This window comes from Amblyraja radiata, chromosome 3 (assembly GCF_010909765.2).
Source record: "Amblyraja radiata isolate CabotCenter1 chromosome 3, sAmbRad1.1.pri, whole genome shotgun sequence".
Taxonomy (NCBI): domain Eukaryota; kingdom Metazoa; phylum Chordata; class Chondrichthyes; order Rajiformes; family Rajidae; genus Amblyraja; species Amblyraja radiata.
Genome location: NC_045958.1, coordinates 49,327,309 through 49,350,318, shown reverse-complemented (window position 1 = coordinate 49,350,318; position 23,010 = coordinate 49,327,309). Strand labels below are relative to the sequence as shown.

Sequence of the window (23,010 nt, the reverse complement as noted above, 5' to 3'; positions counted from 1 at the left end):
TAAAGCCCATAGGGTAGACTGGTTCCCTATTACCTTTATATATAAATTAAAAGCATTTTAAAAATCGAGTTATTTGAACCTGAAGATTTAAAAAATATATATTTTTGAAATGTGCTATTACTTAACTTTTATTTTCAGAAAACTCTATAATAACTACTCCACCTCTTGCTATACATTTATTAATTCATATATTGTTTAACTGTCCCTATGATGCATTATACAATTCTATTTAGAGAGTGGGTGGTTTTCTCAGAAATCTCAGTAATTGTCAACTTGATGCAAACAATAAAATAACTGTAGTCACTGGAAGGTTTTGCTTTACTTCGATTCTACTCATTTAGGATTGTACACTAAAAACAATTCTCACTGTTGTTGTGCCTCCAGCAGTTACGTTGCTCAGTTGATGCCGGGTGGAGATGCTGCCAAATAAAAGGCAAAACATTGCCCCAGTAACTGGCAAATATATTGACAATCTCTATTGTTTTTCTTTTACACCTCTGTCAAACACAGTGCCACAGTATTTGAAAACTGAGGAAGGATCTGATGTAATCTTATAATAAAATTAATGTAATTTTGCTAGTTGAAAAGCAGCATATGGCTCTAGCTTTAGCTCTGCTACTAAACATGATATAATCTTTTTGGGGCGGTTTAATTTAAATTAAAGTTTATTTATTTCTGATGTAAATGTGATACATGAATTGAATATTGCAAGGCTTGTGGCTAATGACAGGGCTCCCAAGATAACTTCTCTACTCCAGACCATTTCATTAAATGGCTCTCAAACTTACCACCAGGTCAACATTCTTTGTCACTATGATAAACTGGACAATGAGCTTAGCATTACAATAACTTGCAAATAAAAGGGCGAAACAAATGCCTAGCCTAGCAAAGATGAGATAAGACTTTTTTTACCTTCCATCACAGTGAGGAGGTGCCTGGAGGAGAGTCACTGTGATGGATGTTTATTTTAAATTTATGTAATTGTGTGTTTTGTTGCTTTTTATTGTTATGACTGTATGGTAACGAAATTCCGTTCAAATTTGTTTTTGAATGATAAATAAAGAAATTCAATTCAATAAATGCCGAAAATTTCACGTGGAGCTACTAGCATTTACCCATGTACTCGTGCATGAATGCGGAAGTCTTGATCTAGCTTGCTTAGCTTGCCTAGCTTGCCAAGCTAGGTTGACAATTTGCAGGCAGTGCAACGTCACTGGACTGTGAAGGGAACAGAGTACGAGGTAGCAGAGAACCACCAAAACTGGGGAATGCGTTCTTTGTTCCCGTGACAGGTTAGATCTGCCTGAGGATTGCAGGGCTGTGAGAATAAAATTGTTGTGTTTTATAAAATAAAATTGTTGTGTTTTGATTAGTGTTGTTAATGATTTAAAGGAACAGCAATTTTTATATGTTTGGAAATTATATGCAAATTTGGAAGCATTGAGAAATCTTCATAGCTTTGACATATAGAAAAGTTGGGTTTGGGCCTTGCCATCTCAGAGATTTCCGGTGGAGTTTTGAGGGTGAGCTTGCCCTGTATTTAAGTATTTTAAATCTCTGATGTGGATCACTGTTTCACCACTAAACATCAACAGTATAATTTCAAGTAGCTTCAGCCTAATGGATCCATTAATTTTGGAATGTTTCTGGAATGTGTGTTGTGTGTCCAGACAATGGTAGGAATTCCCAACATATAAATTCCCTTGTTCCATTTGTCCCACGTCTGTTGGGCTATTTATCATGATAGTTCCTTTCATGTAAATACTTTAATATTATAAATCTATCTACAAAATGTTCACTTTTGTAATGTAATTAATACATATATCCTTAGTAAACAACTTAGGAACAAATTAAGGGAATGAATGTGGGAAATGTAAACATTTGCCAAAACACATTGTATAAGTTTGTTTTAAAATCAGCTACTTTGTATCTAAATCTAGATTGTTTTACCAAACGTTACCACTTGATCTTTAACTTTGCTTGAGCTTGAAGTTACCTTCCTGTTCATGTTTTGTAACACAGTAATTATATAACAATAATATTATTTGCAATAATTTGGGGTTTATTATATGTATTTTTTATTTATTTTTTATTTATTTTATTTATTTATTCCGAACAAGTAAAGACATTAATAGTAACAAAATCGAAATTATCAAACAATCAATCAGACATTACAATCAATATTTACAAAGCAATGAAAAGAACAAAAGCAAAGTTCCAATGTCCAACTCTGTGTCTGTACAAGCTCGAAAAGGAGTGGGAAGAAGAATAACTTATTAAATCTCACCCCTTTTCCCCAACACTTCTACCATATTTAAAAATCAATTAATTAATAATAATAATACTACCCAAAGCAATTTCCCATAATACCTACAGACATATATATACATACAACTATTATGCACATACAAACTTCATATCTGAACCATATAATAACCATATAACAATTACAGCACGGAAACAGGCCATCTCGACCCTTCTAGTCCGTGCCGAACACATAATCTCCCCTAGTCCCATATACCTGCGCTCAGACCATAACCCTCCATTCCTTTCCCATCCATATAACTATCCAATTTATTTTTAAATGATAAAAACGAACCTGCCTCCACCACCTTCACTGGAAGCTCATTCCACACAGCTACCACTCTCTGAGTAAAGAAGTTCCCCCTCATGTTACCCCTAAACTTCAGTCCCTTAATTCTCAAGTCATGTCCCCTTGTTTGAATCTTCCCTACTCTCAGTGGGAAAAGCTTTTCCACGTCAACTCTGTCTATCCCTCTCATCATTTTAAAAACCTCTATCAAGTCCCCCCTTAACCTTCTGCGCTCCAAAGAATAAAGCCCTAACTTGTTCAACCTTTCTCTGTAACTTAGTTGCTGAAACACAGGCAACATTCTAGTAAATCTCCTCTGTACTCTCTCTATTTTGTTGACATCCTTCCTATAATTAGGCGACCAAAATTGTACACCATACTCCAGAATTGGCCTCACCAATGCCTTGTACAATTTTAACATTACATCCCAACTTCTATACTCAATGCTCTGATTTATAAAGGCCAGCACACCAAAAGCTTTCTTTACCACCCTATCTACATGAGATTCCACTTTCAGGGAACTGTGCACAGTTATTCCCAGATCCCTCTGTTCACCTACATTCTTCAATTCCCTACCATTTACCATGTACGTCCTATTTTGATTTGTCCTGCCAAGATGTAGCACCTCACACTTATCAGCATTAAACTCCATCTGCCATCTTTCAGCCCACTCTTCCAACTGGCATAAATCTCTCTGTAGACTTTGAAACTCTACTTCATTACCCGCAACCCCACCTATCTTAGTATCATCTGCATACTTACTAATCCAATTTACCACACCATCGTCCAGATCATTGATGTACATGACAAACAACAGTGGACCCAACACAGATCCCTGTGGCACCCCACTCGTCACTGCCTCCAACCTGACAAACAACCATCCACCATTACTCTCTGGCATCTCCCATTCAGCCATTGTTGAATCCATCTTGCTACTCCACCATTAATACCCAACCATTGAACCTTCCTAACCAACCTTCCATGAGGAACCTTGTCAAAGGCCTTACTGAAGTCCATATACACAACATCCACTGCTTTACCCTCATCAATTTCCCGAGTAACATCTTCAAAAAATTCAAGAAGATTAGTTAAACATGACCTTCCAGGCACAAATCCATGTTGACTGTTCCTAATCAGACCCTGTTTATCCAGATGCTTATATATATTATCTCTAAGTATTCTTTCCATTAATTTGCCCACCACTGACGTCAAACTAACAGGTCTATAATTGCTAGGTTTACTCTTAGACCCCTTTTTAAACAATGGAACAACATGCGTAATATGCCAATCCTCCGGCACCATTCCCGTTTCTAATGACATTTGAAATATTTCTGCCATAGCCCCTGCTATTTCTACACTAACTTCCCTCAATGTCCTAGGGAATATCCTGTCCGGACCTGGAGACTTATCCACTTTTATATTTCTCAAAAGTGTCAGTACTTCCTCTTCTTTGATCCTCATAGTTTCCATAGCTACTCTACTTGTTTCCCTTACCTCACATAATTCAATATCCTTCTCCTTGGTGAATACCGAAGAAAATAAACTGTTCAATATCTCCCCCATCTCTTTTGGCTCTGCAGATAGTTGGCCACTCTGACTCTCTAATGGACCAATTTTATCCCTCGTTATCCTTTTGCTATTAATATAGCGGTAGAAACCCTTCGGATTTACTTTTACCTTACTTGCCAAAGCAACCTCATACCTTCTTTTAGCTTTTCTAATTTCTTTCTTAAGATTATTTTTACATTCTTTATACACCTCAAGCACCTCATTTACTCCATGCTGCCTATAACTATTGTAGATCTCCCTCTTTTTCCGAACCAAGTGTCCAATTTCCCTTGAAAACTATGGCTCTTTACAATTTTTACGATTTCCTTTCAACCGAACAGGGACATAAAGATTCTGTACTCTTAAAATTTCACCTTTAAATGTACTCCATTTCTCTTCCACATCTTTCCCATAAAACAAACTGTCCCAATTTACTCCTTTTAAATCCTTTCGCATCTCCTCAAAGTTAGCCTTTCTCCAATCAAAAATCTCAACCCTAGGTCCAGTTTTGTCCCTCTCCATAATTATATTGAAACTAATAGTATTGTGATCACTGGACCCGAACTGTTCCCCAACGCATACCTCTGCCACCTGACCCATCTCATTTCCTAACAGGAGGTCCAGTACCGCCCCTTCTCTAGTAGGTACTTCTATGTATTGTTGCAAAAAACTATCATGCACACATTTTACAAACTCCAACCCATCCAGCCCATTTACAGAATGTGTTTCCCAGTCTATGTGTGGAAAATTGAAATCTCCCACAATCACTACCTTGTGCTTACTACTAATATCTGCAATCTCCTTACATATTTGCTCTTCCAATTCTCGCTCCCCATTTGGCGGTCTATAATACACCCCTATAAGTGTTGCTACCCCTTTCCCATTTCTCAGTTCCACCCAAATAGCCTCCCTAGACGAGCCCTCTAATCTATACTGCCAAAGCACTGCTGTAATATCTTCCCTGATAAGCAATGCAACACCTCCACCTCTTGCCCCTCCAATTCTATCACACCTGAAGCAACAAAATCCTGGAATATTTAGTTTCCAATCACAGCCCTCCTGCAACCATGTTTCACTGATCGCCACAACATCATACTTCCAGGTGTCAATCCAGGCTCTAAGTTCATCCACTTTTCTTACAATGCTCCTAGCATTAAAATATACACATTTAAGAAACCCACCCTCTCTTATTCTCTGATTATTTTCTTTTTCTTCTCTCTCCCCTACATTTTGGGTCAGAGTGCTACCATTCTCTGCCCCCTGCTTCACACACTGACTGCTAGCTTTCCCAATTTGAGTCCCTCCCCCCAACCATACTAGTTTAAAGTCTCCCCAGTAGCCTTTGCAAATCTCCCCGCCAGGATATTGGTCCCCCTTGAGTTCAAGTGCAACCCGTCCTTTCTGTACAGGTCGCACCTTCCCCAAAAGAGGTCCCAATGATCCAGAAACTTGAATCCATACCCACTGCACCAGTCCCTCATCCACGCATTTATCCTCCACCTCGCTCCATTCCTACTCTCACTGTCGTGTGGCACAGGCAGTAATCCTGAGATTGTTACCTTTCCAGTCCTTCTCCTTAACTCTCTACCTAACTCTCTAAATTCTTCTTTCAGGACCTCTTCTCTTTTTTTACCTATGTCGTTGGTACCTATATGCACCACAACCTCAGGCTCCTCTCCCTCCCATTTCAGGATTTCTTGGACACGTTCAGACACATCCCTGACCCTGGCACCAGGGAGGCAAACTACCATCCGGGACTCCTGTCTGCGTCCACAGAATCGCCTATCCGACCCCCTGACTATAGAGTCCCCTATTACAATTGCCCTCCCCTTCTTTTCCTTACCCTTCTGAGCAACCGGACCGGTCTGTGTGCCAGAGGTCCGGCCGCTGTCGCTGCCCCCAGGTAGGCTGTCTCCCCCACCCTTACTCAAGCATGAGTACTTATTTTCAAGGTGTACAGCCACCGGGGTACTCACCAGTCCCTGCCTCTGCCCGTTGCCCTTCCTAACTGTGACCCAGTTTTCTGTCTCCCGTGGTCTTGGAGTGACCACCTCCCTGTAACTCCTTCCTATGACCTCCTCGCTCTCCCTGAGCAGACAGAGGTCATCGAGTTGCTGTTCCAGGTTCCTGACACGGTCCCTTAGGAGCCCCATCTCGACGCACCTTGCGCAGATGTGGACGTCTGGAGGGCACTCCGACTCCATGACCTCCCACATCTGACATCCAGAACAGTAAACTGCCCTGGCCTTCATTCTCCCCCTTATCCAAATACAATAAAGCCTTACAATTACAATACAATACAAATACAATACAAGCCAATCAGCTGCTTCCGCTGGTCCTCTTCCACCAATCAGAGGCTTCCACCAGAATCAGAATCCTTCTCTGGAAGTGAGATGGAACGTTGCAGATTTGGGTAACTCACAGCTCCAGGTAACTCTTCCCCTCACCAACGGCTCCCCGGGCCTCTGTAGAAGCAAACCCCGCGCTGTATTTATACTCACAGCTCCAGGTAAGTCCTCCTCTCACCAACGGCTCCCCGGGCCTCTGTAGAAGCAAACCCCGCGCTGTATTTATACTCACAGCTCCAGGTAACTCCTCCTCTCACCAACGGCTCCCCGGACCTCTGTAGAAGCAAACATAAGTAAACATGAAGTACCCAAACATAAGTAAACAATAGTAAAGCAATAGATAAACATTAACCCCCACTTGTCAACCATCCCCTCCATCCCTGTACCCCTTGAAAATTATTTTTTTATATATCATTTTAAAATGATTCATGTTTGTGCATTGCTTTAATTCCCCGTTCAATTTATTCCACACTCCTACTCCACAAACCGAAATACAAAAGGTTTTTCTAGTCGTACGGACTCTTTGTTTCTTAAAGTTAAATATTCCTCTTAAATTGTAACCCCCCACACGCTCGTTAAATAATTTTTGAATGTTTCCAGGTAAATTTTTATTTTTGGCCCTAAACATTATCTGAGCTGTTTTGAATGTAACCAAATCTTCTAATTTTAATAATTTTGACTCTAAAAATAATGGATTCGTATGACCCAGATACTTAGCATTATGGATAATACGAATTGCTCTTTTTTGCATCATGGTTAATGAATGTATCGAATTTTTATAGTTATTACCCCAGATTTCTGCACAATAATTTAAGTAGGGTAAAATTAATGAACAATAAAGAATACGGAGTGATTTGTAATCCAGGGCTTGCTTGGCTTTGTATAATACAGAGATACTTTTTGACAATTTTAATTTTACATGTTTAATATGTGATTTCCAGCTTATTTTATCGTCAATTATAACCCCAAGAAATTTATTTTCATGCACTCTTTCAACTTCCACCCCATTTATCTTTATACTTACTAGTGTATTTATTCTACAATTACCAAATAACATTATTTTAGTTTTACTCAGATTTAATGAAATTTTATTCCTATCAAACCATATTTTCAATTTACCCATTTCTTTTATTATTTTATCCAATAGCTGTTTTAAATTTTCCCCAGAACAAAAAATATTTGTATCATCTGCAAACAAAACCAGCCTCAAGACATTGGACACATTACAAATATCGTTTATGTACATGATAAATAATTTTGGGCCCAGTACTGACCCCTGTGGTACACCACACACAATGTCCAAGCATGTAGAATTATGACTACCCAGATTTACAAACTGTTGCCTGTTACTTAAGTAGCTTTTAATCCAGTCCAGTACTATTCCTCTAATTCCATACCTCTCCAATTTTTTTAATAAAATATCGTGATTAATTGTATCAAATGCTCTTTTTATGTCAATGAATATCCCAGCTGCATATAATTTATTATCAATGGCGTTTGTGATGTCTTCAGTTAATTCTAATATTGCAAGTGATGTTGATCTATTTGTTCTGAATCCATATTGACTTTCTGTGATTAATTTATTCTTTTCTACAAATTTATCTAATCTATTATTAAACATTTTTTCTAGTATTTTGGAAAATTGTGGGAGTAAGGAAACAGGTCTATAATTTGTAAAATGATGCTTGTTCCCAGTTTTGCATATTGGTATTATTTTTGCTATTTTCATTTGAATTGGAAAAGTACCGGTTTGGAAAGATAAATTACAGATGAATGTTAAAGGTTTGGAGATCCCCTCAATGACCATCTTAACTAGCGACATGTCAATGTCGTTGAAATCTGTAGACTTTTTATTTTTACATGTAAAAATTTACATTTTTATCGATACATATAACATGTAAAATGTTATATGTATCGAGATACAGTGAAAATCTTTGTATTGCAAGCCATCCCAACGGATCAGGTATTCCATACATAGATACAATCAATTCAAACTTAAATACAATAGATAGAACAAAAGTGAAGATGCGGAGTGCAGAATATAGTTCTCAGTATTATAGTGCATTGTAGCGTGTCAATCCCTTAGACAATGTCCAATGTCAATGGTGTAGCGGTGAATCAAACAGTACCCTAGCTCAGTGCTTCTTAAACAATTTCAGTGTCATTCACCCTTGAGTCTTTATCACAAAATTTCATTCACCCTCGACTAAATTTTCTTATGTTTTTTGGTAATTTTCATCGTAATCTCAGTTGTGTATAATTTTTTATATAATTTATTTGGTTACATGAGCAAAAAACATAAATTAACTAATTTATTGTGTTTATTTTATTCAACTTATTCCATACTACCCTTTGGGGCTTTGATTATTGCAGTTTTTTTCCTTGGAAATCTAGCTCAAAAAACCATGGAGTATGTGATTTAATATATTAGTATCCAACTAATATAACTTTCTATAACTCTCCCTGACGAAAGCTCACAATACCACCAAATATCAATTTGCCATATACTTCTCTCCAGAAGCTGGCTCTTCCAAATCCAGGTATATTTTAAAAGTTGTGCAGGTGTACTGACATGTATATGTCAAAACATCATGACAACATTGCATGCTCAAAACATGCATGCTCAAAACATCATCACAACATTGTCTGTTGTTCAGTTCTGAATATCTGACGCCCTCCCATCCTCCCAACTAGGAGAGACAAAACAAATTAAGAACAGAAAAATTATTAGAATTTTTCAGGTTTACATAAAGTAAAGTTAGTAAACAACTGTCTTAGAACAATGTTTTCTTATTGTGTATGTTTACCACAAATAAATGACAAGCAATATACTTCTACACTTATATATATATGTATTTTATCATCAATAACTAGGATGTTCCTGTACTGCTGTGACAAACATCTCAAACCGAGGTTCAATTCTCCAAAGCAACCCACATTACTGAATCAACATATTGATGTGAATTCCATTTTTTGTATTTCAGTTCTACCAAGGTCGAAAATCCTTGTTCAGGCAGCAAAGTTGTTATCATCATTACTAGTGTTGAAGGGCCTTCAAGGCAATTGATTTGTATTCAGGAAAAGCAAGTAATCCAACCCAACTGTCACTATTATAGGAGTACATCTCAAAAGATGACTTTTGAGTGGTCATAATGAAGCTCCATCAACACTTCTGACATTTCCCCAAAATCTGCTCATTTGATGTGGCTGGTAATAAAAAGATTAACTATCCACATCTGATTTTCCAAGTCCTGCAGATGCTTCTGAGGAAAATATGTTTAAAAATGTTTAGACAGCGACTGCAGATGTTTGGAAATTATGTCCTTCAGTGTTTTCTCCAGATCAGGTTGCTTTTCTTCCCACCCACACTCTTTGAGGAAGCTTTCCAAATGTGGGAAATTGGAGAAATTGCCTTTACGAATGTTACTATGCCACATTTTTATGGCTTCTATTTTCCCAAGGACATCGAAGATGTCACCTACTTTACCTTGAAGTGACAAGTTGAGCCGATTCAAATGTTCAAAAATAGAAGACACGTGACACAAATTGGCCAGCCAAAAATCATTGTTGAAATGCATTGCTTTCACGTCACCTTGCTCACACTTCACAAGTGACTTACAATACAATAGATACAATCGTTTCTGCAGCTATATTAATAGCAAAAGGATAACGAGGGATAAAATTGGTCCATTAGAGAGTCAGAGTGGACAGCTATCTGCAGAGCCAAAAGTTATGGGCGAGATAGTGAACAGTTTCTTTTCTTCGGTATTCACCAAGGAGAAGGATATTGAATTATGTGTGGTAAGGGAAACAACTAGAGTAGCTATGGAAACTGAGGTATCAAAGAAGCAGAAGTACTGACACTTTTGAAAAATATAAAAGTGGATAAGTCTCCAGGTCCTGACAGGATATTCCCTAGGACATTGAGGGAAGTTAGTGTAGAAATAGCAGGGACTATGACAGAAATATTTCATATTTAATTAGAAACGGGAATGGTTCCGGAGGATTGGCGTACTGCGCATGTTGTTCTGCTGTTAAAAAAAGGTTTCTAAGAGTAAACCTAGCAATTATAGACCTGTTAGTTTGACGTCAGTGGTGGGAAAATTAATGGAAAGGATACTTAGAGATAATATATATAATCATCTGGATAAACAGGGTCTGATTAGGAACAGTCAACATGGATTTGTGCCTGGAAGGTCATGTTTGACTAATCTTCTTGGATTTTTTGAAGAGGTTACTAGGGAAATTGATGACGGGAAAGTGGTGGATGTTATCTATATGGACTTCAGTAAGGCCTTTGACAAGGTTCCACATGGAAGGTTGGTTGAGAAGGTTCAATTGTTGAGTATTAATAGTGGAGTAGCAAGATGGATTCAACAGTGGCTGAATGGGAGATACCAGAGAGTAATGGTGGATAACTGTTTGTCAGGTTGGAAGCCGGTGACTAGTGGGGTGCCTCAGGGATCTGTGTTGGGACCACTGTTGTTTGTCAAATACATCAATGATCTGGATGGTGTGGTAAATTGGATTAGTAAGTTTGCAGATGATACTAAGATAGGTGGTGTTGTGGATAATGAAGTAGATTTTCAAAGTCTACAAAGAGATTTAGGCCACTTGGAAGAGTGGGCTGAAAGATGGCAGATGGAGTTTAATGCTGATAAAGTGTGAGGTGCTACATCTTGGCAGGACAAATCAAAATAGGACGTACATGGTAAATGGTAGCGAATTGAGGAATGCAGTTGAACAGAGGGATCTAGGAATAACTGCATAGTTCACTGAAGGTGGAATCTCATGTAGATAGGGTGGTAAAGAAAGCTTTTGGTGTGTTGGCCTTTATAAATCAGAGCATTGAGTGTAAAAGTTGGGATGTAATGTTAAAATTGTACAAGGCATTGGTGAGGCCAATTCTGGAGTATGGTGTACAATTTTGGTCGCCAAATTATAGGAAAGATGTCAACAAAATAGAGAGGGTACAGAGGAGATTTACTAGAATGTTGCCTGGGTTTCAGCAACTAAGTTACAGAGAAAGGTTGAACAAGATAAGTCTTTATTCTTTGGAGCGCAGAAGGTTAAGGGGGGAGTGCAGGTAGATGGGACTATGTGAGGGTAAGGGTTCAGCACGGACTTGAAGGGCCGAGAGGGCCTGTTTCCGTGCTGTAATTGTTATACGGTTTATAATAGACAATAGGTGCAGGAGTAGGCCATTCGGCCCTTCAATCCAGCACCGCCATTCAATGTGATCATAGCTGATCATCACCAATCAGTACCCCGTTCCTGCCTTGTCCCATTATCCCCTGACTCCGCTATTTTAAGAGGCCTATCTAGCTCCTGAACATGACTTGTCTCCTGAACATACCTCTTCTTGTGTCCCATAATTATGGTCGTACAGATAGAAGGATGGGGTTCCTCTGGTCCTTGCCTTTCACGCCACCAGCCTCCGCATCCAACACATTAACATTTCTGTCACCTCCAACATAATCCCGCCACTAGCCACATCTTCCCATTTCTACCTTCCACAGAGACTGCTCCCTCTGCAACTCCTTGGTGTACTTAACGCTTCTTTACCTCTTCCTGAGGTATTTACCCCTGCAACCACAGGAGATGTAATGCCTGTCCCTATACCCGACCCCCTCTCCCCCCCCCCCCCCCCCAAACCTCCGCTCCCATGTGCCCCACCTGGACTTCCCTCCAACCCCTCACCCCCCTGCTACTTTCCTCTCTCTGGCTTTACAATCCGCAACTCCTCATACCTGTCTAACACATTCTTATCTCTGGGCTTTGTTTCAACCATCTGCCCATCAAATCCCCCCTCACTTATGTCGTCCTATTAACTGCCTTTTCCAGCTTTCTTCTCTTCTCCCCCATCCTAGAATCAGTCTGAAGAAAGGTCGTCATCTATCCATGTTCTCCAGAAATGCTGCCTGGCCGGCTGAGTTACACCAGCACCTCGTGTCTTTTTGTGTATTAACCAGCATATGCAGTTCTTTGTTTCTACAATCTAAAAGACAGATTCTGCTGTGGGACCTCCTGGTCTTGTGCTTAAAATGTATCGTGCACTAAGTAGAAGAATATGTGCAATGTTAAATTTGTCTATTGGGAATGTCTTTGTAATCCAAGCATAACAAAATAGAGCCAGGCTATTTTTTTCCTCCTTGAATCCACGTCAGCTAATATTGCAGCAATCCGATTAATATTACTCCCACCATTCCTTATTTCCATGCACTCCTGCAATTTATTCTCTCTCACGCGTATACATTTATTTCTTGATTATTTTATTTTTTGCCCTCACGCCACATCGAAGAGGTATTTTACAGTAGCCAATTAACATCTTTGGATTGTGGGAGGAAACTGAAGCACCTGGTGAAAACCTACCTAACACTAGGGGTGGCACGGTGGTGCAGCGGTAGAGTTGCTGCCTTACAGCGCCAGAAACATGGGTTCGATCCTCGCTACAGTTGCTCTCTGTACAGAGTTTGTTCTCTGGGTGCTCGTTTCCTCCTACATTGCAAAGATGTACAGGTTTGTAGGTTAATTGGCTTTGGTAAAATTGTAAATTGTTCCTAGTGGGTAAGATAGTGCTATTGTACAGAGATTGCTGGTCGGCGCAGACTCGATGGGCCGAAGGGCCTGTTTCCGCACTGTATCTCTAAACTAAACTAAACTAACTTTCCTCAGGTTGTTTAAGAAAGAACTGCAGATGCTGGAAAAATCGAAGGGAGACAAAAAATGCTGGAGAAGCTCAGCAGATGAGGCAGCATTTATGGAGGGAAGGGATTGGCGAAGTTTCGGGTCAATGCTCCATAGATGCCCCCTCCCCCGCTGAGTTTCTCCAGCATTTTTTGTCTACCTTTAACTTTCCTCAGGAGTCATTTTTGTACCTTTAATACTTGCATCTAGGTGATTTTGCTGGACTCCAACTATTTTCTCGGCAGAATTCATAATTGATTAGAAGTTATGCATGACTGGCCCATGCTGTCCACGGGCAGCAAGCGTATAAATAAATATTGGGGAAGTTGTGCCAAAATATGCACTGGTGTTTGGTTCCTCATTGCATTAGCATGCCATATGCATGGAGGAACCTTAGGAAAACTGTGAACTTTGAAAATGGAACTTTCATTACTGTGCATATTTACAACAGATTTCTGTTGAATAACACGCACAATGTCTCCCAGTGGGGTAGCACTGCTAATAATTTGTCACTGTCACAACCCCCTTTTCCAACCACTTCTCCCATTCTAGGCAAACAAAGTATTTGCAATTTTTCTATTATGCTTTCAGACATGCATTTACTTCACTATGAAGACTGAATTTTCACCAAAGTAGGTTTGCACAAATCAGACTCCTGTTTGATTTCTCCTGCTGCTGAGACCCTCCTTCATGTTACCTCCCTAAATTATTCCAGCACTGTCAGGATGGCCACATATTTTCCACCCCTCTGCTAATCTAAACTCTGGTACATGGATTTTCGATCATCACAACTCTCATTCAGCCGTCAGCCTCATGTACTTCAGTTTGAGAATTGTGGTCCTTATTTTCTATGGCACCATACCACATCCTGCTGTTTCTGTATAACTTCAACCTGCTTTTTATGCCATGGAAAATTATGCACTATAGTTCCAACCCTGAGCAAAAAGTTGATTCTGATTGTTCCACTTTTGCTGCCTGTTAACTCTCTGTCCATCTGCCTCGCTTTAATATTTCGTAGAGTGAAGATGAACTAATAGATCAAATAGGATTGAAACAAAATAAATTGTTTAATTTCGGTGGCACAGTGGCGCAGCAGTAGAGTTGCTGCCTTACAGCGCCTCCATCACCGGAGACCTGGGTTCAATCATGACTACAGGTGCCAGGGGCGGAAAACCCGTGGGGGCCAGAGGGGACACGTCCCCCCCATATTTTGAGAGGTGGGGGACATCCCCCCCAAGTTTTTGTGATCCGTATTTTAAAATCTCTGCTTTCCGCGAGACAGTGGGGGTGGGACTGCTGATTGGAGGAGGGAGGAGAGGGGGGGGGGTGGGACTGAGGATAGAGTGCGGTGATTGGAGGAGGGAGACGTGGCACTGACCTGCGCCTCATCCGCAGGCAGGATCGAACCCGGCCGGGTCTCCGACGCTGTCTCTAGTGCCCCCCCCCCCCCATGGGTGGCCAGAGAGGTCGGGAGTCAGACGCGAGCTGTGCCCCCAGGCCCACAGGCAGCGCAGAGAAACAGCGCTAAACCCAGATCAACTCTGCCTGTCCCGCCAGGTTAACCTGCCTGGACTTGCGGGAAATATGGCCAGCGCGGAGAAGCAGCGCTGGTATCCCGTCAGTCCAGACAGGGCTGTTGGTTAACCCGGCGAGACAGGCATAGTTGAGCTGCATTTAAAGCTGGATTGAGCCTCCGAAGCCTCGCGCGCGTGTGTATGTGTGTGTGAGTGTGTGCATGCGCGCGCGGCCGCAAAAAAATGGTGTCCCCCGTCCCCTCCATGTTTTGATAGTGAGTTCCGCTCTTGACAGGTGCTGTCTGCACACTTCAAAGATGTACAGGTATGTAGGTTAGTTAGCTTGGTGTATGTGTAAATTGTCCCTAGTGCGTGTATGATAGTGTTAATGTGTCGGGATCACTGGACATCTTGGAAGCTGTCGGGACAGAAGACACTGCCAGTCTGAGCGGCAGACAGGTCTGCGAGTCAAAATGTGGCGCTGAAGCAAAGCCGAAGAGACAGAAGTCAGGCAGAGCCGGGGTAGTAGGAGACTCCGTAATGAGAGGTACGGACAGTGGTTTCTGCGGCAACAGGCGGGATTCAAGGATGATGTGTTGCCTCCCTGGTGCCAGGATCCAGGACGTCACGGACCAATTGCAGAGCATCCTCAAGGGTGAAGGTGAGCAGCCGGAAGTGGTACTACATGTCGGCACCAAATGACGTCGGGAAGAAGAGGAAAGACATTCTGCAGCGTGACTTCAGAAACTCGGAAGAGGACTGAAAAGCAGGACGTCCAGCGTGGTTATCTCCGGTTTGCTTCCAGTACCTCGTGCTGGTGAGGGCAGGAACAGGAAGATAGGGGGTCTGAATGTGCGGCTGAGGAGCTGGTGCAGGGAGCAGGAATTTAGATTCTTAGATCACTGGGATCTGTTTTGGGGTAAGGGTGAATTGTACAAAAGGGACGGGTTGCACCATAACAGGCGGGGGGCCAGCATTCTGGCTGGCAGGTTAGCCACTGCTACACCGGTGGGTTTAAACAAAATAATGGGGGGGGTGGGGGAGATAAACTGGAGATATAAGGATGGAGTTAAAGGGAAATGGAGAATAAGAAAAGTTAAGAAAGACACCAGAATAAATGGGGCAGAAAGCTCAGGAAGGTACAGGAGTATGGCCAAGTGAAATAGGAATCGATGTGAAAGTTGAGGGGAGTAATGGATTAAACACAGGGCTTGAAATTAGCGGTTGCCCGGGTGCCAATGACCACCTAAAGTGCCGCAGGGCAACCTAAATGCCGAGTCATTTTGCCCGGCTTGGCACTGCAGATAGGCACAAAAACCTGGAGTAATTCAGCGGGTCAGGCAGCATCTCTGGAGAAAAGGAACATGACGTTTCGTGTCGACGGCGGCAACAGCTGTAGTGCAGGACAAAGATACTAGGTGCGGGGTGATGGAGAATCGGAGCGAATGACGGACCCCGCACAGCAGCAGCGACAGTGGCTCCTCCTCCCGCACCCCGCCCGTCCTGATAGCGGACGCTGCTTGCCACTCCGTCAGTGGCGCTTTCAAAACAAACCCTCCCGCATGCCGAGGCCGGGAGGAGGGAGGGAGGGAGCGGGCGAGTGGGAGAGCGGGAGACCCCCTTCCGCCGTCTGAAGCGTCTGCACTGCTCGGCCCCACACCTTGCTGTTGGCTGGCGGAGGAGGGGAGACGGTGGCGAGATCCCAACTGCCTCCCCCTTTGGTGGCTGCAGTTGGCGGTGGACAGGGACGGCCAAGGCAGCGGGGCAATTATGGCTGAGGAGAGCTGACCTGCCTGACCTCCCCACCTCCTCTGTCTCCCTCTCTCCCTTTCTCCCTCTCCCGTCTGTCCCTCTCTCCCTCTCCGTCTGTCCCTCTATGTCTGTCCCTCTCCCTCTCCATCTGTCCCTCTCCGTCTGTCCCTCTCCGTCTGTCCCTCTCCGTCTGTCCCTCTCCCTCTCCCTCTGTCTGTCCCTCTCCCTCTGTGTCCCTCTGTCTCTCTCCCCCTCTCTCCCTCTGTCTCTCTCTCCCTCTGTCTCTCTCTCCCTCTGTCTCTCTCCCTCTCTCTCTCTCTCTCTCTCTCTCTCTCTCCCTCTCTCTCTCTCTCTCTCTCTCTATCTCTCTCTCTCCCTCTCTCTCTCTCTCTCTCTCTCTCTCTCTCTCTCTCTCTCTCTCTCTCTCTCTCTCTCTCTCTCTCTCTCTCTCTCTCTCTCTCTCTCTCTCTCTCTCTCTGTCTCTCTGTCTCTCTGTCTCTGTCTCTCTGTCTCTCTGTCTCTCTCTCAATGTTCTCAATTTTTCAATTAAAAAACTTTATTGGCATGATAAAAAAAACATTGTTATATTGCCAAAGTATAAAACATGACATACATGTTTAAAATGCATAAGTATAAATACAAGTCTACAGTGCATGGATAGATATGTCCCTGTACATAAACTCGCAATAGGCCTATAGCCCTTTATTGATTGCTACACGTTCTTGCAGCTGTAAGCAGTACAACACAATAGCAAGTTTAGCAATTCAATATTAATTTCTTAGTGTTAGTTAATGTCAGTTAGTGTGTGCGTATATATGTGCATGTTGGTCATTCACCGTCTCTCAGGTTATGGCATGCTGTTATGTATTGTGCACCAAGATGTGCCGTATTTCCTTCACCAAGGATTATTCTTAGTTTTGATGTATCATCTAGTTCTTTAAAATCAGGGGTTGCCACACTGAGCTTGTCAAAGTATGCTTTCCTTGTTTTGTCAATTTTTTTGCATTTTAGGAGGAAGTGCACCTCTGTTTCAACCTCATCTGTCAAACAGCAGCCGCATATTCTGTTTTCTCTTGGTTGCCAGGATCTCTTCTGTCTTCCTTTTTCAACTGCCAAATAGTGGTCACTTAACCTGTATTTGGTGAGGGTCTGTCTCTGCTTTATGCCTCTAACAGTTGAGAGATAGTCTGCCAATTTATAATCTCTTTTTAGGGCATGGTAACATTCTAATCTGCTTTGGCTTTTGGTTTCTTTATCCCAATGTTCCAAATACGTTTCTTTACATTGTTTGATAATTTGGTTCACTCTAACTGGTGATTGGGGGTCAGTATTGATCTGAGTATCACAGTATTGATCTCTCTCTCTCTCTCTCTCTCTCTCTCTCTCTCTCTCTCTCTCTCTCTCTCTCTCTCTCTCTCTCTCTCTCTCTCTCTCCCTGTCTCTCCCTGTCTCTCTGTCTCTCTGTCGCTCTGTCTCTCTGTCTCTCTGTCGCTCTGTCTCTCTCTCTCTCTGTCTCTCTCTCTCTCTCTCTCTCTCTCTCTCTCTCTCTGTCTCTCTCTCTCTGTCTCTCTCTGTCTCTCTCTCACTCTGTCTCTCTCTGTCTCTGTCTCTCTCTCTCTGTCTCTCTCTCTCTCTCTCTCCCCCCCCCCCTTTATCCTGGGACCCCTCCTCTCAATCTCACACTGATCCCCATTCCCGCCTCTATTCAGTCCTCACTGATATCCCCTGTGCTCCCCTCCCCATCTACCTCCCCTCCCATCTATTCATCCTGCACTGATCTCCCTATCCACCTCACATTGATTCTCCTGCCACCCCCATCCATCCTGCACTGCCCCCACCCATCCATCCTGTACTGATCCCCCCCATTCATCCCGTATTGACCCCCCCTCCATTTATCCTGCACCGATCCCCCATCCATCCTGTAGTGATCCATCCATTCATCCTGTAGTGATCCACCCACTCATCCTGCACAGACCCTCCGATCCACACTGTACTGACCTCCCCCATTCATCCTGTACTGATCCCCCCATTCAAGAAGAATGGGGGGATCAGTCTGAAGTAGGGTCTCGACCCGAAACATTTCCTATTTCCTTTGCTCCATAGATGCTGCCTCACCCACTGAGTTTCTCCAGCATTTTTGTCTACCCCATTCATCCTGTACTAATCCCCCCCCCCCATTCATCCTGTACTGATCCACCCCCATCCACCCTGCACTGATTCCCCCCATCCATCCTGCACAGACCCCCCCACCGTCCATCCCGTACTGATCCCCCCATTCAACCCCACTGACATCCCCCGCGCTCTTCCCTCACAATTTTATCTACTCCAACCAACACGCACTAATTCCCCAGCCTCAATCCATCCATTCCCCACCGATTGCCTTCTCAAATGCGTTCCAAATACGTTTCTTTACGTTTGGATGGATTAATAAAATTGTGAACACGTGAAACATTAAAACCGCAGTGTTCGATTGTCACTGCTACCATTGACACATTATTACAGAATTCATTTTACCGGCAAATCAATGCTCTTAATATGGAGTATCAGTACAGTAGTTATTAAATGAAAACATTCACAACTATACGTTGGATTTATCTAGATTTTAATTTTACAGTCGGTCATATACATCACAAATTTGGTCAGAAGATATTTCAGTTAAAATTTTAACATTAATTCTGAAGTGGGAATGATAGAAACAGCGTTTATCAAAAAAAACATTTTCATCTGGTGCGTACAAACTGGGTATCTTCATTGCTGTTCATAACACATACATCTAATCTGAATGTCCGGTAATGTGGCGTTTTGACCCCTTTAAACATATTACCATAAGAACATTTGCTGCAGTTATGTCCTTTGACCATCTCTTGTCAATTAGTGTGATGTTTAACCTGTCAGATGGGTATAGTCGGTTTTAACAGCTATTATCATAATATGTAGTTTTGATATTTCCTTGCAACCTGTATATTTTGTTGTGGATAAATTATGTGAGAAGCGAGAGTGTTTCTGTACCAATAGCAATAACGACCCATGCTATGGCCATGTCATGATAATTTTCGGTCCTTCACAGAGAACATGCTTGCATCAATCTGTAGTGTGCATGGTTAAGCATATATGTTACCATGGTCCAGGATTTATTGACACAGGTTGATCATACACTGAATAATCCAACCACGTTTTTGTTTGGAAGTGGAAAGATATAATAGAAATTGCTTTCATTGCAACGTGTAAAACAAGTTAAGATACTGTATTATAATTTTGCTGCATGTCATTGTGGTATATATCATATCTTGATTGGTGAATATGTTTAGTTTGTGACTTTATTTGGAGCAGAAATAATACGTGAATGCTTCATTGAGCATAATTCCGACTGGTAACCACACACTTCTTCCGAGTACATTATCGCACATGTCATGCAAGTCGTCTTAAATGATCACCTAAACTGTCATTTGGCAACCTAATAAACTGCCTAGGTTGCCCGGCTGGCAACAGGGAAAAAAAGTTAAGTGAGAGCCCTGATTATGAATGCACGAAGTATAAGAAATAAAGTGGATGAGCTTGAGACTCTGTTAGAAATTGGCAAGTATGATGTTGTGGGAATTACAGAGACATGGCTGCACGAGGACCAGGGCTGGGAACTGAATATTCAGGGGTATACCTCCTATCGAAAAGACAGACAGGTGGGCAGAGGGGGTGGGGTAGCTCTGTGGTGAGGAATGAAATTCAGTCCCTTGTGAGGGGTGACATAAAATCAGGAGATGTAGAGTCAGTATGGATAGAACTGAGGAATTGTAAGGATAAACAGACCCTAATGGGAGTTATCTACAGGCCCCCACACAGTAGCCTGGATATAGGGTGCGTTGAATCAAGAGATAAAATTGGCATGTTGTAAAGGTAATGCTACAGTGGTTATGGGTGATTTCAACATGCAGGTAGACATGGAAAATCAGGTTGGTACTGGACCCCAAGAAAGGCAGTTTGTGGAGTGCCTCCGAGATGGATTCTTAGAACAGCGTGTACTGGAGCCTACCAGGGAGAAGGCAATTCTGGATTTAGTGTTGTGTAATGAACCGGATTGATTTACTCGAGGTAAAGGAGCCATTAGGAAGTAGTGACCATAATATGATAAGTTTTAATCTACAATTTGAGAGGGAGAAGGGAAATTTAGAAGTGTCAGTATTACAGGTGAACAAAGAGGACTATGGAGCCATGAGGGAGGAGCTGGCCAAAGTTGACTGGAATGATACCCTAGCAGGGATGACAGTCGAACAACAATGGCAGGTATTTCTGGGAATAATACAGAAGGTGCAGGATCAGTTCATTTCAAAGAGGAAGAATGATTCTATGGGGATTAAGGGGTGACCATGGCTGACAAGGGAAGTCAAGGACAGTATAAAAATAAAAGAGAAGAAGTATAACATAGCAAAGATGAGCGGGAAACCAGAGGATTGGTAAACTTTTAAGGAGCAACAGAAGATGACTAAAAAGGCAATACGGGGAGAAATGATGAGGTATGAAGGTAAACTAGCCAAGAATATAAAGTAGGATAGTAAAAGCTTCTTTAGGTATGTGAAGAGGAAAACATTTGTTAAGACCAAAGTTGGACCCTTGAAGACAGAAACAGATGAATTTATTCTGGGGAACAAGGAAATGCCAGACGAGTTGAACAGGTTCTATGGATCAGTCTTCACTAAGGAGGACACAAACAATCTTCCTGATGTACTAGAGGCCAGAGGACCTAGCATGACGGAGGAACTGAAGGAAATCCACATTAGGCAGGAAATGGTGTTGAGTAAACTGATGGGACTGAAGGCTAATAAATCCCCGGGGCCTGATGATCTGCATCCCAGGGTACTTAAGGACGTGGCTCTAGAAATCATGGACGCATTGGTGATCATATTCCAATGTTCTATAGATTCAGGATCAGTTCCTGTGGATTGGAGGGTAGCTAATGTTATCCCGCTTTTTAAAAAAGATGGAGAGAAAGTAAACAGGGAATTATAGACCAGTTAGCCTGACATTAGTGGTGGGGATGATGATGGAGCCAATTATAAAGATGAAATAGCTGCACATTTGGATAGCAGTAATAGGATTGATCCGGGTCAGCATGGATTTACGAAGGTGAAATCATGCTTGACTAATCTTCTGGAATTTTTTGAGGATGTAACTAGGAAAATGGACACGGGAGAGCCAGTGGATGTAGTGTACCTGGACTCTCAGAAAGCCTTTGATAAAGGTCCCACATAGGAGATTAGTGGGCAAACTTAGAGCACATGGAATTGGAGGTAGGGTACTGACATGGATAGAAAATTAATTGACAGACAGGAAACAGAGTAGGGATTAACGGGTCCCTTTCAGAATGGCAAGCAGTGACCAGTGGGGTACCGCAAGTCTCGGTGCTGGGACCGCAGCTATTTACAATATCCAATACAATACAATACAATTCAATTTATTGTCATTTGGACCCCTTGAGGTCCAAACGAAATGCCGTTTCTGCAGCCATACATTACAAACAAATAGACCCAAGACACAACATAATTTACATAAACATCCATCACATTGCTGTGATGGAAGGCCAAAAAAACTTCTCTCTCCACTGCACTCTCCCCCCCCCGATGTCAGAGTCAAAGTCAAAGCCCCCGGCGGGCGATGGCGATTGTCCCGTGGCCATTAAAGCCACGCCGGGTGATGCAGGGTCGCACACCGGGTCTTGGTGTTAGAGCCCCCGGCGTGCGCTCGCAGAGACCCGCCGCCATTCCAAGCCGCGCGGGGCGGTGGTGTAAGGCCCCGCTCCAGGAGCTCTTCAACCCCGCAACTCGGGCGGGAGAAGTCGCCGCTGCGGAAGCCCCGAAAAGCGGTCTCCCTCCAGGGACCCGCGGGCTCCCGGTGCCGCCGTCCGCCAAACCCGCAGTTGCAGCCACCGAATCTCCGGGGGTCGGGCCGCAGCAGCGTCCACCACAGCTCCACCCGCTCTGGACTCGGCCAGCTCCGCGACGGTGAGGTGAGTAGTCGGCACCACAGCTCCCCGGTCTTCCTGTTGGAGGCCGCTCCTCGTTGCAGCCCCAACGACAACGGAGACCCGACAAAGAAAAGGTCGGGTCTCCCGTGCAGGGAGAGATTTAAAAGTTACCCCCACCCCCCCCCCACACACATACCCCAACAAAAATAACAAAAACTACATAAAAACATAGACATAAAATAATAAAAACGCAGACGGACTGCAGAGGCCGCTGCAGACGAGAGTCGCGCCGCCTACCGGATTAATGATTTAGATGAAGGGATTCAAAGTAACATAAGCAAATTTGCAGATGACACAAAGCTGGGTGGCAGTGTGAACTGTTAGGAGGATGCTATGAGGACTGGTTGATTGAGTGGGCAGATGCAGTTTTATGTGGATAAATGTGAGGATTTCCATGTTGGTGTCAAAAACAGGAAGGCAGATTATAATCTGAATGGTGTCAAATTTGGGAAAAGGGGAAGTAAAATGAGATCTGGGGCTCCTTGTTCATCAGTCATTGAAAGGAAGCATGCAGGTACAGCAGGCATTGAAGAAAGCTAATGGCAAGTTAGC

The 23,010-nt window shown here is 42.8% G+C and overlaps 1 protein-coding gene across 1 annotated transcript in view; it reads left to right on the top strand.

Annotated features, from left to right (window-relative positions):
* Nucleotides 1-23,010, top strand: part of slc27a6 (solute carrier family 27 member 6) — a 77,174-nt gene that overhangs the window by 3,947 nt on the left and 50,217 nt on the right. The window lies entirely within an intron of this gene.